Source organism: Spermophilus citellus (genome assembly GCF_964194105.1).
Source record: "Spermophilus citellus genome assembly, chromosome: 11".
In the NCBI taxonomy this organism is placed as follows: Eukaryota; Metazoa; Chordata; class Mammalia; order Rodentia; family Sciuridae; genus Spermophilus; species Spermophilus citellus.
The window spans coordinates 35,670,096-35,687,373 of NC_138192.1; positions in this window are offsets into that span (position 1 = coordinate 35,670,096).

The window sequence follows — 17,278 nt, forward strand, 5'->3', positions numbered from 1 at the left end:
TCATGGTGTTCAAGTAGGAAGCTCACCGGTAGGTTGAATTTTCAGTTCCAACAGCATTTAGGAGGAGTGATCTCTTCTCACAATTTGTATCTGCCAAGTCAGCCACCTCACAAGAGTGGACGTGGGAAAGCAGGTAAGATTCTATATGTGCATGTAAAAATACATGTTGCTGAATAGGCTACAGAGAAAGGGAGACAGAATTTCACACATTTGTTAACTCTCAAAACACATGGAGAACTACTTCTATTAAATTGGACAAGATTTAAAACACCTACCCATTGTAATGCTAAAGGCAAGTCCAACTATACACCATGCCTGCTCTGAACTGCCTGTATTTCTATTGTGTTTGGGTTATTTTTCTCCATCATATTAGTATTCGTAGTCAGAATCTAGTAGGGTATGGGTTAGTGTCAGGGATTCAGTATTTCAAACGGAAAATAGGAAAATGAATCCAATGTGTAGGCAAATATGTGCTACACAAAAACCTTCCCACTCTCATCCAGAACAATGCCTTGACATTACCTTCGCAACAAGTAAGACGCAATTCATGGAGAAGAGTTAGAAAAGCTGTGAATACGTATGTGGAATGGACAATGCTCAGGAGTTCACAACCTTGGAGGTGGTAGAGGAGTTTCCATAAGTAAGGGAGACAGGGTAAACACTCCACAAACATGGAGCTCTGCTGGCCTAAAGACTTTGTGAGAAACTGCCTCTGAGGTGGGGCACTTGAAATATATGTTGTTGTCAGGAGCTTTAGCTTCCTTTGTAGTGAGACCATCAAAGCTGGGTCTGCATCTATGTGACCTGGAGGACATGGTTTCTGATTTTCCAATGAACATGAGGCAGAAGTGCTGAATTCTCTCTTTGCAGGTAAACTGTGGCCACTGGGGTCTAAGTGTCTCCCTGTGTGGACTCTGAAGCCATTTGGTCATCCTCCACTTTTCGTGGTGTTTCTTGCTGCTGCACTGGGAGTTTGGAATTTGCTTCAGGAAATACAAGGAGTTCAACTGGGACACCGTGCTGGAGGGAGTTCTGTCACGTGTGGTGGGTCAAGGTCCTAGGAGAATGCACCAGCCAGGCTTCTATCCCACAGAGCTTGCCCCCTTGACCATAGCAACCTGATTCTGAACACTGCCCTGAAACCTCTCCATATAACAAGATGCCTTTACATAGAAGGGTCTGCTCACTGCACCATGTCAGTCACAAGCCATTTGGAAGCCAGTGGCAGATCCACATGGCCCCACCACAGATGTTTTATCACACACCTGCACACCACTGCTCTAGGCCCGCTACTCAGCAGGCCCCAACTTACTGGCATCTCTGTTTTACACCATTTTCATGAAACCCAGTCAATCAAGGCACTGTCTGGTACACTCATGATCAGCAGAACAGGACATCCAAAGGTTCTCCAGTGCCACCTGGTCATGGGAATTTCAAAAATCTCATGGTATTTATCTAGCTAGCCATTTTTAAAGGATGAAGTTAGAGGCACTGTGGGTTTCCATTCCTTCAGGAACCATTAAATGGTGAGGAAGCTCATTTCAACAAAAGCTCTGGAGAACTCTCACAAACAAGGCTTCCCAAAGAGTGGCCGAAAGGTCACAGGAAGCCAGGCCCATTGAGGTCTACAAATGTGAGGTCCATGTGTGTTTTGACTCTCAACTATGGCTGCCAGGTCTTTAAGAATAAAATCATGTGATATCCGGGCTGAGATTCCCAGTGCTCTGTGGAAAGCCAGCCTGGGCCTAGATCTCAGTTTCCAAGGGCGACTCTCATGCATGGCCTCCTCAAATCCCAACACAATTCACGGCAATACTTCTCTGAGGTCAGTTCCAGAACTCAGTCTCCAAGGGGAATCACACCAGAGTTCAAGCCCAGGTGGACCCAGTCATCTCTTCCCACCGCCACACCAATGACCACAATTCAAACCAAAACACTGCCACATGGCCCTCATCTTCTTCCACATAGACACTCATCATAACATCTGGCTGGAGGTTTCCATGAGGGGCACAGCCCAAGACAGTGTCCACAATAAGCTCCCTTGCCCCTCATTTGCCTAATGTCAGGGTGGCCTGGACACCCTTCCTGTGAACCTGGAGTGATCCAATAGGCCTGCCGTTAATACTGGCTCCGCTTCTCCAATTGGAGGCCTACTGACTGCCGGGTATAGATTCTTTGTGTGAATTGGAGTCATGAGAAAACCCAAGCACCTATGGGCTAGCCTCTGCAGGGCTTTGAAGAACTCCTTTGACCCGAAGGATCCCTATTCTCACTTGATGGAGGTCAGGAACCTTACAGAGGAAGGCGAGAGACATCATCCACAATGACTGCTTTTGTGCCAATTTGGCTTTGGATGCACACATGGGATCTCTCTTTGGATCCCTCAGGTGCTGACAACCTAAGCCACAGCCTCACACAGGGCCAAGAGGCTGATTCAGACACATCCCTTTGCAAAGCCATTAAGCAAAGAGCCACAGGTGATGCCCATGCATTTCCATTTGAAAACTGTTTTCTTCAGGCTTCACAAAGGGGTGCCCTGAGGCAAAGGCCTTCCTGACATTCAGGGCAACAGAACAATAGGTAAGCAAAAGGCCCAAAGCAGGGTTTCTCCAGGGAGACTTTACTGGTCACACTGATATCTGAGTTTTCTGAGATGCTCACCATTCCTTCCAGCTCTCCAGTACATGGCCATGTCACTGAGCTTGGAGGTGGTACATATCTTGGACACAAAACCATGAGCCTATTCTGGAGAGTGGCCAGAATTCAGGAAGAAAACAGGAACTTAGGAAGATAGTAGGTGTTGCCCATCTATAAGGCAAGCCGCAGTCCATTCATGAATTGGGCAGGATGAATGCTGGGAAGCTTTCTACTAGACAGGACACATCCATTGATGCATTCTCTTTTCTAATGTCTACAACCAGGGACACAGTGGGATACACAAACATAGAAACACTCGCCTCGTCAAAAGACTTACTAGAAACAGTCCACTCCAAAACAAACAAACCGCCTTTCCTACCTATTCTCAGAACATGAGACAAAACCACAAACTCACACCCACACCCACAAAGGCACCTCCTTCTTCCAAGTTGGTCTGTGACTACCCGGAGTGCCGTCTGACTCGTGGGCCATACTATGTTCCCGCGAAATGGCCTGTCCTGTCCCACATCTGGCCTCCTTGGCCAACTCTGTGAAGTTGTCAGGAGCCAGCGGTGAGCCACTACCTGCTTTCTCAGGAAAGGCCCCTCTGCAGAGCTTTCCTGGCATTTGGCCATCCTCACATCAGTAGGTACCAAGAAAGACTGACTCTGTTCTTGGTAAATCCAAACAAGTGAGCCCACTGGGACGGGGACTGGGACTGGCTCTGGGTGCCTGGCTTCCTGGAACCCAAGTTCAGAGAGTTCCATCACCAAGGAAGTGAGGTGAGGTCACTTCCTTCAGGAACTGAATGAGGTCACTGCCTTGGCAACCACTGTGTCCTAACAGTTGCTTCCAGGGCTCCCATGAGATGGAGGCTGCCCCTCCTTCCTGTGACACTTTCACAAGTTAGAATGGAATATCAACCATAGGCACCAAGGAACAGCTCTCCACACAGGCCTGCTTTGGTCCATCTTGTCTACATTAAGAAGAGAGAGGCTCATTCAGACACATCCCTTCATCCTGACCAGGTGGTTTGCCATGGAAGATGACTTGTGCTCTCTCAGGTCCTTCACAGCGGCCTACATCTTCTCCAGGGATCATTTCTTCATGGACCTTTGAGGTTCTCAGCAGGTGGAAGATCCCCTACATTCCTGTATTGTAAGACCAACTCTGTCCCTGCTCTTCTGTAAAGTTAGATTGAGGGAACAGTGTATGGTTAGGGTTAAGAACCTGTTCGGTTTGGGTTAGGAATCACTCTGCTGGATGATGAATGGTATTGGGAACCTGTGATATTTATAATAATATATAGGTGAAATATATGTATGAAAACAGAAATCCAAGTAAGATTTGAAGGCCAGAAGGGCATTGGGCCCTTGATTGGGTTACTTAGCTTTGAATGACTTTCTGCACAGATGTCTCAGATAAATCGATATACAATGGCACAGGACCTTGTACCTTGGATGATTGAATGTAGAAGAGAACATCCAGTCAAAAAGGGATAGTAGGTAGGATTAGGAAGATAGTTGGTAGGTTTAGGAAGAAGAGTGAGTATAAAATTTGGACCAAAAGTTCTTTAGCAATAGGGTGTCGGTTAGAGAGTGAATGTAAATGTCAGCACATGTTAAGGGTCAGTCACAATGATGAACTGGGGAACATATGTAGGAAAGCAGATATCAATAGAGACATTAGGAAATCAGGCAAAGTATAAAGTGAGTGAGAGGATTAGACATATTCAACAGGGTTGAGGTTGAATATATCATCTTAGGAAGAAACAAATGTGTAGTCACCAATAGGATTGACATTTGAGAGCATTAGGCAACCTGGACAAGGATGTTTTGAGTAATCCATGCTCACTTTCCAATGAGGCTTTGGTACAATCATAAGTGTGACCTTTGCATTTTGTGTCCAGAATATCACTGTGATACAATGTATATGGAGATCAGGTGTCATGAGTATTTCTTCCACCATTTCTGGGAGTAATATGTTGAAGACATATAAATTAGCCTTTGGGGGTACAAATAGGTGTACCCTGGGTCTATGAATATAGAGATAATGCATGAATAGACCCTACTGTGAATAAATATTATAACTGGTTCCAATTTAAATAATGGATTGAATGGATATCTGAAAATATATAGGAAATCTAATATTGATACACAACCATTCATTCCAACCAGTTATACATCTAATGGTGATATTAGGGTGATGGTTTACCATGAAGGGGGTGTGAGTTTGGCTTCAAAAGGGATTATGGAAATGGAAAAGAATGTGTTTGGAAAGAAGTCTCATGAAAAGACCAGTCAAGAAACGTGGAGGAATACATGTGTTCTGAAGCAGGAAGTGATTGAAAGTGAACCAAATGCCTAGAAATTTGTGAACATGAGGATGAAATACATATCCTATGATGTGCATCAACTGAAGAAATAGTAATGTATCAGTGTTGAATAAAAATGAAGGTCAAAATACACATCATGTCCCATAGGAATCTACTGGCATTGATGTTAAACTGGGTCAGTTCCTGTAGAAATATTAGGATCTCTATGCACCATTCTCTGAAGTTAGTTTTCAGCACTAGGAAACAAATATGTATTTCAGGTGGATGAATATTTCTGAGAATAATCTTGTGAAAAGTTGATTATAAATCCACATATATGAACATGGATGAATTTAGGGAGTGTATACTAAGACACATATATTTCATATTTTGAAAAATCTGGAGAGTTTGTGTATATTGTGTGTGTGTGTGTGTATATATATACACACACACATACACACAGAACACACACACAGACATTAAAAAGTAGAAATATATATGCCAATCGAAATTCATCATGAAATATATATCATCCACAGATCCAAAAATATTTATGTTACTGAACATGGATTTATGTATCATGGTGTTCAAGTAGGAAGCTCACCGGTAGGTTGAATTTTCAGTTCCAACAGCATTTAGGAGGAGTGATCTCTTCTCACAATTTGTATCTGCCAAGTCAGCCACCTCACAAGAGTGGACGTGGGAAAGCAGGTAAGATTCTATATGTGCATGTAAAAATACATGTTGCTGAATAGGCTACAGAGAAAGGGAGACAGAATTTCACACATTTGTTAACTCTCAAAACACATGGAGAACTACTTCTATTAAATTGGACAAGATTTAAAACACCTACCCATTGTAATGCTAAAGGCAAGTCCAACTATACACCATGCCTGCTCTGAACTGCCTGTATTTCTATTGTGTTTGGGTTATTTTTCTCCATCATATTAGTATTCGTAGTCAGAATCTAGTAGGGTATGGGTTAGTGTCAGGGATTCAGTATTTCAAACGGAAAATAGGAAAATGAATCCAATGTGTAGGCAAATATGTGCTACACAAAAACCTTCCCACTCTCATCCAGAACAATGCCTTGACATTACCTTCGCAACAAGTAAGACGCAATTCATGGAGAAGAGTTAGAAAAGCTGTGAATACGTATGTGGAATGGACAATGCTCAGGAGTTCACAACCTTGGAGGTGGTAGAGGAGTTTCCATAAGTAAGGGAGACAGGGTAAACACTCCACAAACATGGAGCTCTGCTGGCCTAAAGACTTTGTGAGAAACTGCCTCTGAGGTGGGGCACTTGAAATATATGTTGTTGTCAGGAGCTTTAGCTTCCTTTGTAGTGAGACCATCAAAGCTGGGTCTGCATCTATGTGACCTGGAGGACATGGTTTCTGATTTTCCAATGAACATGAGGCAGAAGTGCTGAATTCTCTCTTTGCAGGTAAACTGTGGCCACTGGGGTCTAAGTGTCTCCCTGTGTGGACTCTGAAGCCATTTGGTCATCCTCCACTTTTCGTGGTGTTTCTTGCTGCTGCACTGGGAGTTTGGAATTTGCTTCAGGAAATACAAGGAGTTCAACTGGGACACCGTGCTGGAGGGAGTTCTGTCACGTGTGGTGGGTCAAGGTCCTAGGAGAATGCACCAGCCAGGCTTCAATCCCACAGAGCTTGCCCCCTTGACCATAGCAACCTGATTCTGAACACTGCCCTGAAACCTCTCCATATAACAAGATGCCTTTACATAGAAGGGTCTGCTCACTGCACCATGTCAGTCACAAGCCATTTGGAAGACAGTGGCAGATCCACATGGCCCCACCACAGATGTTTTATCACACACCTGCACACCACTGCTCTAGGCCCGCTACTCAGCAGGCCCCAACTTACTGGCATCTCTGTTTTACACCATTTTCATGAAACCCAGTCAATCAAGGCACTGTCTGGTACACTCATGATCAGCAGAACAGGACATCCAAAGGTTCTCCAGTGCCACCTGGTCATGGGAATTTCAAAAATCTCATGGTATTTATCTAGCTAGCCATTTTTAAAGGATGAAGTTAGAGGCACTGTGGGTTTCCATTCCTTCAGGAACCATTAAATGGTGAGGAAGCTCATTTCAACAAAAGCTCTGGAGAACTCTCACAAACAAGGCTTCCCAAAGAGTGGCCGAAAGGTCACAGGAAGCCAGGCCCATTGAGGTCTACAAATGTGAGGTCCATGTGTGTTTTGACTCTCAACTATGGCTGCCAGGTCTTTAAGAATAAAATCATGTGATATCCGGGCTGAGATTCCCAGTGCTCTGTGGAAAGCCAGCCTGGGCCTAGATCTCAGTTTCCAAGGGCGACTCTCATGCATGGCCTCCTCAAATCCCAACACAATTCACGGCAATACTTCTCTGAGGTCAGTTCCAGAACTCAGTCTCCAAGGGGAATCACACCAGAGTTCAAGCCCAGGTGGACCCAGTCATCTCTTCCCACCGCCACACCAATGACCACAATTCAAACCAAAACACTGCCACATGGCCCTCATCTTCTTCCACATAGACACTCATCATAACATCTGGCTGGAGGTTTCCATGAGGGGCACAGCCCAAGACAGTGTCCACAATAAGCTCCCTTGCCCCTCATTTGCCTAATGTCAGGGTGGCCTGGACACCCTTCCTGTGAACCTGGAGTGATCCAATAGGCCTGCCGTTAATACTGGCTCCGCTTCTCCAATTGGAGGCCTACTGACTGCCGGGTATAGATTCTTTGTGTGAATTGGAGTCATGAGAAAACCCAAGCACCTATGGGCTAGCCTCTGCAGGGCTTTGAAGAACTCCTTTGACCCGAAGGATCCCTATTCTCACTTGATGGAGGTCAGGAACCTTACAGAGGAAGGCGAGAGACTTCATCCACAATGACTGCTTTTGTGCCAATTTGGCTTTGGATGCACACATGGGATCTCTCTTTGGATCCCTCAGGTGCTGACAACCTAAGCCACAGCCTCACACAGGGCCAAGAGGCTGATTCAGACACATCCCTTTGCAAAGCCATTAAGCAAAGAGCCACAGGTGATGCCCATGCATTTCCATTTGAAAACTGTTTTCTTCAGGCTTCACAAAGGGGTGCCCTGAGGCAAAGGCCTTCCTGACATTCAGGGCAACAGAACAATAGGTAAGCAAAAGGCCCAAAGCAGGGTTTCTCCAGGGAGACTTTACTGGTCACACTGATATCTGAGTTTTCTGAGATGCTCACCATTCCTTCCAGCTCTCCAGTACATGGCCATGTCACCGAGCTTGGAGGTGGTACATATCTTGGACACAAAACCATGAGCCTATTCTGGAGAGTGGCCAGAATTCAGGAAGAAAACAGGAACTTAGGAAGATAGTAGGTGTTGCCCATCCATAAGGCAAGCCGCAGTCCATTCATGAATTGGGCAGGATGAATGCTGGGAAGCTTTCTACTAGACAGGACACATCCATTGATGCATTCTCTTTTCTAATGTCTACAACCAGGGACACAGTGGGATACACAAACATAGAAACACTCGCCTCGTCAAAAGACTTACTAGAAACAGTCCACTCCAAAACAAACAAACCGCCTTTCCTACCTATTCTCAGAACATGAGACAAAACCACAAACTCACACCCACACCCACAAAGGCACCTCCTTCTTCCAAGTTGGTCTGTGACTACCCGGAGTGCCGTCTGACTCGTGGGCCATACTATGTTCCCGCGAAATGGCCTGTCCTGTCCCACATCTGGCCTCCTTGGCCAACTCTGTGAAGTTGTCAGGAGCCAGCGGTGAGCCACTACCTGCTTTCTCAGGAAAGGCCCCTCTGCAGAGCTTTCCTGGCATTTGGCCATCCTCACATCAGTAGGTACCAAGAAAGACTGACTCTGTTCTTGGTAAATCCAAACAAGTGAGCCCACTGGGACGGGGACTGGGACTGGCTCTGGGTGCCTGGCTTCCTGGATCCCAAGTTCAGAGAGTTCCATCACCAAGGAAGTGAGGTGAGGTCACTTCCTTCAGGAACTGAATGAGGTCACTGCCTTGGCAACCACTGTGTCCTAACAGTTGCTTCCAGGGCTCCCATGAGATGGAGGCTGCCCCTCCTTCCTGTGACACTTTCACAAGTTAGAATGGAATATCAACCATAGGCACCAAGGAACAGCTCTCCACACAGGCCTGCTTTGGTCCATCTTGTCTACATTAAGAAGAGAGAGGCTCATTCAGACACATCCCTTCATCCTGACCAGGTGGTTTGCCATGGAAGATGACTTGTGCTCTCTCAGGTCCTTCACAGCGGCCTACATCTTCTCCAGGGATCATTTCTTCATGGACCTTTGAGGTTCTCAGCAGGTGGAAGATCCCCTACATTCCTGTATTGTAAGACCAACTCTGTCCCTGCTCTTCTGTAAAGTTAGATTGAGGGAACAGTGTATGGTTAGGGTTAAGAACCTGTTCGGTTTGGGTTAGGAATCACTCTGCTGGATGATGAATGGTATTGGGAACCTGTGATATTTATAATAATATATAGGTGAAATATATGTATGAAAACAGAAATCCAAGTAAGATTTGAAGGCCAGAAGGGCATTGGGCCCTTGATTGGGTTACTTAGCTTTGAATGACTTTCTGCACAGATCTCTCAGATAAATCGATATACAATGGCACAGGACCTTGTACCTTGGATGATTGAATGTAGAAGAGAACATCCAGTCAAAAAGGGATAGTAGGTAGGATTAGGAAGATAGTTGGTAGGTTTAGGAAGAAGAGTGAGTATAAAATTTGGACCAAAAGTTCTTTAGCAATAGGGTGTCGGTTAGAGAGTGAATGTAAATGTCAGCACATGTTAAGGGTCAGTCACAATGATGAACTGGGGAACATATGTAGGAAAGCAGATATCAATAGAGACATTAGGAAATCAGGCAAAGTATAAAGTGAGTGAGAGGATTAGACATATTCAACAGGGTTGAGGTTGAATATATCATCTTAGGAAGAAACAAATGTGTAGTCACCAATAGGATTGACATTTGAGAGCATTAGGCAACCTGGACAAGGATGTTTTGAGTAATCCATGCTCACTTTCCAATGAGGCTTTGGTACAATCATAAGTGTGACCTTTGCATTTTGTGTCCAGAATATCACTGTGATACAATGTATATGGAGATCAGGTGTCATGAGTATTTCTTCCACCATTTCTGGGAGTAATATGTTGAAGACATATAAATTAGCCTTTGGGGGTACAAATAGGTGTACCCTGGGTCTATGAATATAGAGATAATGCATGAATAGACCCTACTGTGAATAAATATTATAACTGGTTCCAATTTAAATAATGGATTGAATGGATATCTGAAAATATATAGGAAATCTAATATTGATACACAACCATTCATTCCAACCAGTTTTACATCTAATGGTGATATTAGGGTGATGGTTTACCATGAAGGGGGTGTGAGTTTGGCTTCAAAAGGGATTATGGAAATGGAAAAGAATGTGTTTGGAAAGAAGTCTCATGAAAAGACCAGTCAAGAAACGTGGAGGAATACATGTGTTCTGAAGCAGGAAGTGATTGAAAGTGAACCAAATGCCTAGAAATTTGTGAACATGAGGATGAAATACATATCCTATGATGTGCATCAACTGAAGAAATAGTAATGTATCAGTGTTGAATAAAAATGAAGGTCAAAATACACATCATGTCCCATAGGAATCTACTGGCATTGATGTTAAACTGGGTCAGTTCCTGTAGAAATATTAGGATCTCTATGCACCATTCTCTGAAGTTAGTTTTCAGCACTAGGAAACAAATATGTATTTCAGGTGGATGAATATTTCTGAGAATAATCTTGTGAAAAGTTGATTATAAATCCACATATATGAACATGGATGAATTTAGGGAGTGTATACTAAGACACATATATTTCATATTTTGAAAAATCTGGAGAGTTTGTGTATATTGTGTGTGTGTGTGTGTGTGTGTATATATATACACACACACATACACACAGAACACACACACAGACATTAAAAAGTAGAAATATATATGCCAATCGAAATTCATCATGAAATATATATCATCCACAGATCCAAAAATATTTATGTTACTGAACATGGATTTATGTATCATGGTGTTCAAGTAGGAAGCTCACCGGTAGGTTGAATTTTCAGTTCCAACAGCATTTAGGAGGAGTGATCTCTTCTCACAATTTGTATCTGCCAAGTCAGCCACCTCACAAGAGTGGACGTGGGATAGCAGGTAAGATTCTATATGTGCATGTAAAAATACATGTTGCTGAATAGGCTACAGAGAAAGGGAGACAGAATTTCACACATTTGTTAACTCTCAAAACACATGGAGAACTACTTCTATTAAATTGGACAAGATTTAAAACACCTACCCTTTGTAATGCTAAAGGCAAGTCCAACTATACACCATGCCTGCTCTGAACTGCCTGTATTTCTATTGTGTTTGGGTTATTTTTCTCCATCATATTAGTATTCGTAGTCAGAATCTAGTAGGGTATGGGTTAGTGTCAGGGATTCAGTATTTCGAACGGAAAATAGGAAAATGAATCCAATGTGTAGGCAAATATGTGCTACACAAAAACCTTCCCACTCTCATCCAGAACAATGCCTTGACATTACCTTCGCAACAAGTAAGACGCAATTCATGGAGAAGAGTTAGAAAAGCTGTGAATACGTATGTGGAATGGACAATGCTCAGGAGTTCACAACCTTGGAGGTGGTAGAGGAGTTTCCATAAGTAAGGGAGACAGGGTAAACACTCCACAAACATGGAGCTCTGCTGGCCTAAAGACTTTGTGAGAAACTGCCTCTGAGGTGGGGCACTTGAAATATATGTTGTTGTCAGGAGCTTTAGCTTCCTTTGTAGTGAGACCATCAAAGCTGGGTCTGCATCTATGTGACCTGGAGGACATGGTTTCTGATTTTCCAATGAACATGAGGCAGAAGTGCTGAATTCTCTCTTTGCAGGTAAACTGTGGCCACTGTGGTCTAAATGTCTCCCTGTGTGGACTCTGAAGCCATTTGGTCATCCTCCACTTTTCGTGGTGTTTCTTGCTGCTGCACTGGGAGTTTGGAATTTGCTTCAGGAAATACAAGGAGTTCAACTGGGACACCGTGCTGGAGGGAGTTCTGTCACGTGTGGTGGGTCAAGGTCCTAGGAGAATGCACCAGCCAGGCTTCAATCCCACAGAGCTTGCCCCCTTGACCATAGCAACCTGATTCTGAACACTGCCCTGAAACCTCTCCATATAACAAGATGCCTTTACATAGAAGGGTCTGCTCACTGCACCATGTCAGTCACAAGCCATTTGGAAGACAGTGGCAGATGCACATGGCCCCACCAGAGATGTTTTATCACACACCTGCACACCACTGCTCTAGGCCCGCTACTCAGCAGGCCCCAACTTACTGGCATCTCTGTTTTACACCATTTTCATGAAACCCAGTCAATCAAGGCACTGTCTGGTACACTCATGATCAGCAGAACAGGACATCCAAAGGTTCTCCAGTGCCACCTGGTCATGGGAATTTCAAAAATCTCATGGTATTTATCTAGCTAGCCATTTTTAAAGGATGAAGTTAGAGGCACTGTGGGTTTCCATTCCTTCAGGAACCATTAAATGGTGAGGAAGCTCATTTCAACAAAAGCTCTGGAGAACTCTCACAAACAAGGCTTCCCAAAGAGTGGCCGAAAGGTCACAGGAAGCCAGGCCCATTGAGGTCTACAAATGTGAGGTCCATGTGTGTTTTGACTCTCAACTATGGCTGCCAGGTCTTTAAGAATAAAATCATGTGATATCCGGGCTGAGATTCCCAGTGCTCTGTGGAAAGCCAGCCTGGGCCTAGATCTCAGTTTCCAAGGGCGACTCTCATGCATGGCCTCCTCAAATCCCAACACAATTCACGGCAATACTTCTCTGAGGTCAGTTCCAGAACTCAGTCTCCAAGGGGAATCACACCAGAGTTCAAGCCCAGGTGGACCCAGTCATCTCTTCCCACCGCCACACCAATGACCACAATTCAAACCAAAACACTGCCACATGGCCCTCATCTTCTTCCACATAGACACTCATCATAACATCTGGCTGGGCTGGAGGTTTCCATGAGGGGCACAGCCCAAGACAGTGTCCACAATAAGCTCCCTTGCCCCTCATTTGCCTAATGTCAGGGTGGCCTGGACACCCTTCCTGTGAACCTGGAGTGATCCAATAGGCCTGCCGTTAATACTGGCTCCGCTTCTCCAATTGGAGGCCTACTGACTGCCGGGTATAGATTCTTTGTGTGAATTGGAGTCATGAGAAAACCCAAGCACCTATGGGCTAGCCTCTGCAGGGCTTTGAAGAACTCCTTTGACCCGAAGGATCCCTATTCTCACTTGATGGAGGTCAGGAACCTTACAGAGGAAGGCGAGAGACTTCATCCACAATGACTGCTTTTGTGCCAATTTGGCTTTGGATGCACACATGGGATCTCTCTTTGGATCCCTCAGGTGCTGACAACCTAAGCCACAGCCTCACACAGGGCCAAGAGGCTGATTCAGACACATCCCTTTGCAAAGCCATTAAGCAAAGAGCCACAGGTGATGCCCATGCATTTCCATTTGAAAACTGTTTTCTTCAGGCTTCACAAAGGGGTGCCCTGAGGCAAAGGCCTTCCTGACATTCAGGGCAACAGAACAATAGGTAAGCAAAAGGCCCAAAGCAGGGTTTCTCCAGGGAGACTTTACTGGTCACACTGATATCTGAGTTTTCTGAGATGCTCACCATTCCTTCCAGCTCTCCAGTACATGGCCATGTCACCGAGCTTGGAGGTGGTACATATCTTGGACACAAAACCATGAGCCTATTCTGGAGAGTGGCCAGAATTCAGGAAGAAAACAGGAACTTAGGAAGATAGTAGGTGTTGCCCATCTATAAGGCAAGCCGCAGTCCATTCATGAATTGGGCAGGATGAATGCTGGGAAGCTTTCTACTAGACAGGACACATCCATTGATGCATTCTCTTTTCTAATGTCTACAACCAGGGACACAGTGGGATACACAAACATAGAAACACTCGCCTCGTCAAAAGACTTACTAGAAACAGTCCACTCCAAAACAAACAAACCGCCTTTCCTACCTATTCTCAGAACATGAGACAAAACCACAAACTCACACCCACACCCACAAAGGCACCTCCTTCTTCCAAGTTGGTCTGTGACTACCCGGAGTGCCGTCTGACTCGTGGGCCATACTATGTTCCCGCGAAATGGCCTGTCCTGTCCCACATCTGGCCTCCTTGGCCAACTCTGTGAAGTTGTCAGGAGCCAGCGGTGAGCCACTACCTGCTTTCTCAGGAAAGGCCCCTCTGCAGAGCTTTCCTGGCATTTGGCCATCCTCACATCAGTAGGTACCAAGAAAGACTGACTCTGTCCTTGGTAAATCCAAACAAGTGAGCCCACTGGGACTGGGACTGGGACTGGCTCTGGGTGCCTGGCTTCCTGGATCCCAAGTTCAGAGAGTTCCATCACCAAGGAAGTGAGGTGAGGTCACTTCCTTCAGGAACTGAATGAGGTCACTGCCTTGGCAACCACTGTGTCCTAACAGTTGCTTCCAGGGCTCCCATGAGATGGAGGCTGCCCCTCCTTCCTCTGACACTTTCACAAGTTAGAATGGAATATCAACCATAGGCACCAAGGGACAGCTCTCCACACAGGCCTGCTTTGGTCCATCTTGTCTACATTAAGAAGAGAGAGGCTCATTCAGACACATCCCTTCATCCTGACCAGGTGGTTTGCCATGGAAGATGACTTGTGCTCTCTCAGGTCCTTCACAGCGGCCTACATCTTCTCCAGGGATCATTTCTGCATGGACCTTTGAGGTTCTCAGCAGGTGGAAGATCCCCTACATTCCTGTATTGTAAGACCAACTCTGTCCCTGCTCTTCTGTAAAGTTAGATTGAGGGAACAGTGTATGGTTAGGGTTAAGAACCTGTTCGGTTTGGGTTAGGAATCACTCTGCTGGATGATGAATGGTATTGGGAACCTGTGATATTTATAATAATATATAGGTGAAATATATGTATGAAAACAGAAATCCAAGTAAGATTTGAAGGCCAGAAGGGCATTGGGCCCTTGATTGGGTTACTTAGCTTTGAATGACTTTCTGCACAGATGTCTCAGATAAATCGATATACAATGGCACAGGACCTTGTACCTTGGATGATTGAATGTAGAAGAGAACATCCAGTCAAAAAGGGATAGTAGGTAGGATTAGGAAGATAGTTGGTAGGTTTAGGAAGAAGAGTGAGTATAAAATTTGGACCAAAAGTTCTTTAGCAATAGGGTGTCGGTTAGAGAGTGAATGTAAATGTCAGCACATGTTAAGGGTCAGTCACAATGATGAACTGGGGAACATATGTAGGAAAGCAGATATCAATAGAGACATTAGGAAATCAGGCAAAGTATAAAGTGAGTGAGAGGATTAGACATATTCAACAGGGTTGAGGTTGAATATATCATCTTAGGAAGAAACAAATGTGTAGTCACCAATAGGATTGACATTTGAGAGCATTAGGCAACCTGGACAAGGATGTTTTGAGTAATCCATGCTCACTTTCCAATGAGGCTTTGGTACAATCATAAGTGTGACCTTTGCATTTTGTGTCCAGAATATCACTGTGATACAATGTATATGGAGATCAGGTGTCATGAGTATTTCTTCCACCATTTCTGGGAGTAATATGTTGAAGACATATAAATTAGCCTTTGGGGGTACAAATAGGTGTACCCTGGGTCTATGAATATAGAGATAATGCATGAATAGACCCTACTGTGAATAAATATTATAACTGGTTCCAATTTAAATAATGGATTGAATGGATATCTGAAAATATATAGGAAATCTAATATTGATACACAACCATTCATTCCAACCAGTTATACATCTAATGGTGATATTAGGGTGATGGTTTACCATGAAGGGGGTGTGAGTTTGGCTTCAAAAGGGATTGTGGAAATGGAAAAGAATGTGTTTGGAAAGAAGTCTCATGAAAAGACCAGTCAAGAAACGTGGAGGAATACATGTGTTCTGAAGCAGGAAGTGATTGAAAGTGAACCAAATGCCTAGAAATTTGTGAACATGAGGATGAAATACATATCCTATGATGTGCATCAACTGAAGAAATAGTAATGTATCAGTGTTGAATAAAAATGAAGGTCAAAATACACATCATGTCCCATAGGAATCTACTGGCATTGATGTTAAACTGGGTCAGTTCCTGTAGAAATATTAGGATCTCTATGCACCATTCTCTGAAGTTAGTTTTCAGCACTAGGAAACAAATATGTATTTCAGGTGGATGAATATTTCTGAGAATAATCTTGTGAAAAGTTGATTATAAATCCACATATATGAACATGGATGAATTTAGGGAGTGTATACTAAGACACATATATTTCATATTTTGAAAAATCTGGAGAGTTTGTGTATATTGTGTGTGTGTGTGTGTATATATATACACACACACATACACACAGAACACACACACAGACATTAAAAAGTAGAAATATATATGCCAATCGAAATTCATCATGAAATATATATCATCCACAGATCCAAAAATATTTATGTTACTGAACATGGATTTATGTATCATGGTGTTCAAGTAGGAAGCTCACCGGTAGGTTGAATTTTCAGTTCCAACAGCATTTAGGAGGAGTGATCTCTTCTCACAATTTGTATCTGCCAAGTCAGCCACCTCACAAGAGTGGACGTGGGATAGCAGGTAAGATTCTATATGTGCATGTAAAAATACATGTTGCTGAATAGGCTACAGAGAAAGGGAGACAGAATTTCACACATTTGTTAACTCTCAAAACACATGGAGAACTACTTCTATTAAATTGGACAAGATTTAAAACACCTACCCTTTGTAATGCTAAAGGCAAGTCCAACTATACACCATGCCTGCTCTGAACTGCCTGTATTTCTATTGTGTTTGGGTTATTTTTCTCCATCATATTAGTATTCGTAGTCAGAATCTAGTAGGGTATGGGTTAGTGTCAGGGATTCAGTATTTCGAACGGAAAATAGGAAAATGAATCCAATGTGTAGGCAAATATGTGCTACACAAAAACCTTCCCACTCTCATCCAGAACAATGCCTTGACATTACCTTCGCAACAAGTAAGACGCAATTCATGGAGAAGAGTTAGAAAAGCTGTGAATACGTATGTGGAATGGACAATGCTCAGGAGTTCACAACCTTGGAGGTGGTAGAGGAGTTTCCATAAGTAAGGGAGACAGGGTAAACACTCCACAAACATGGAGCTC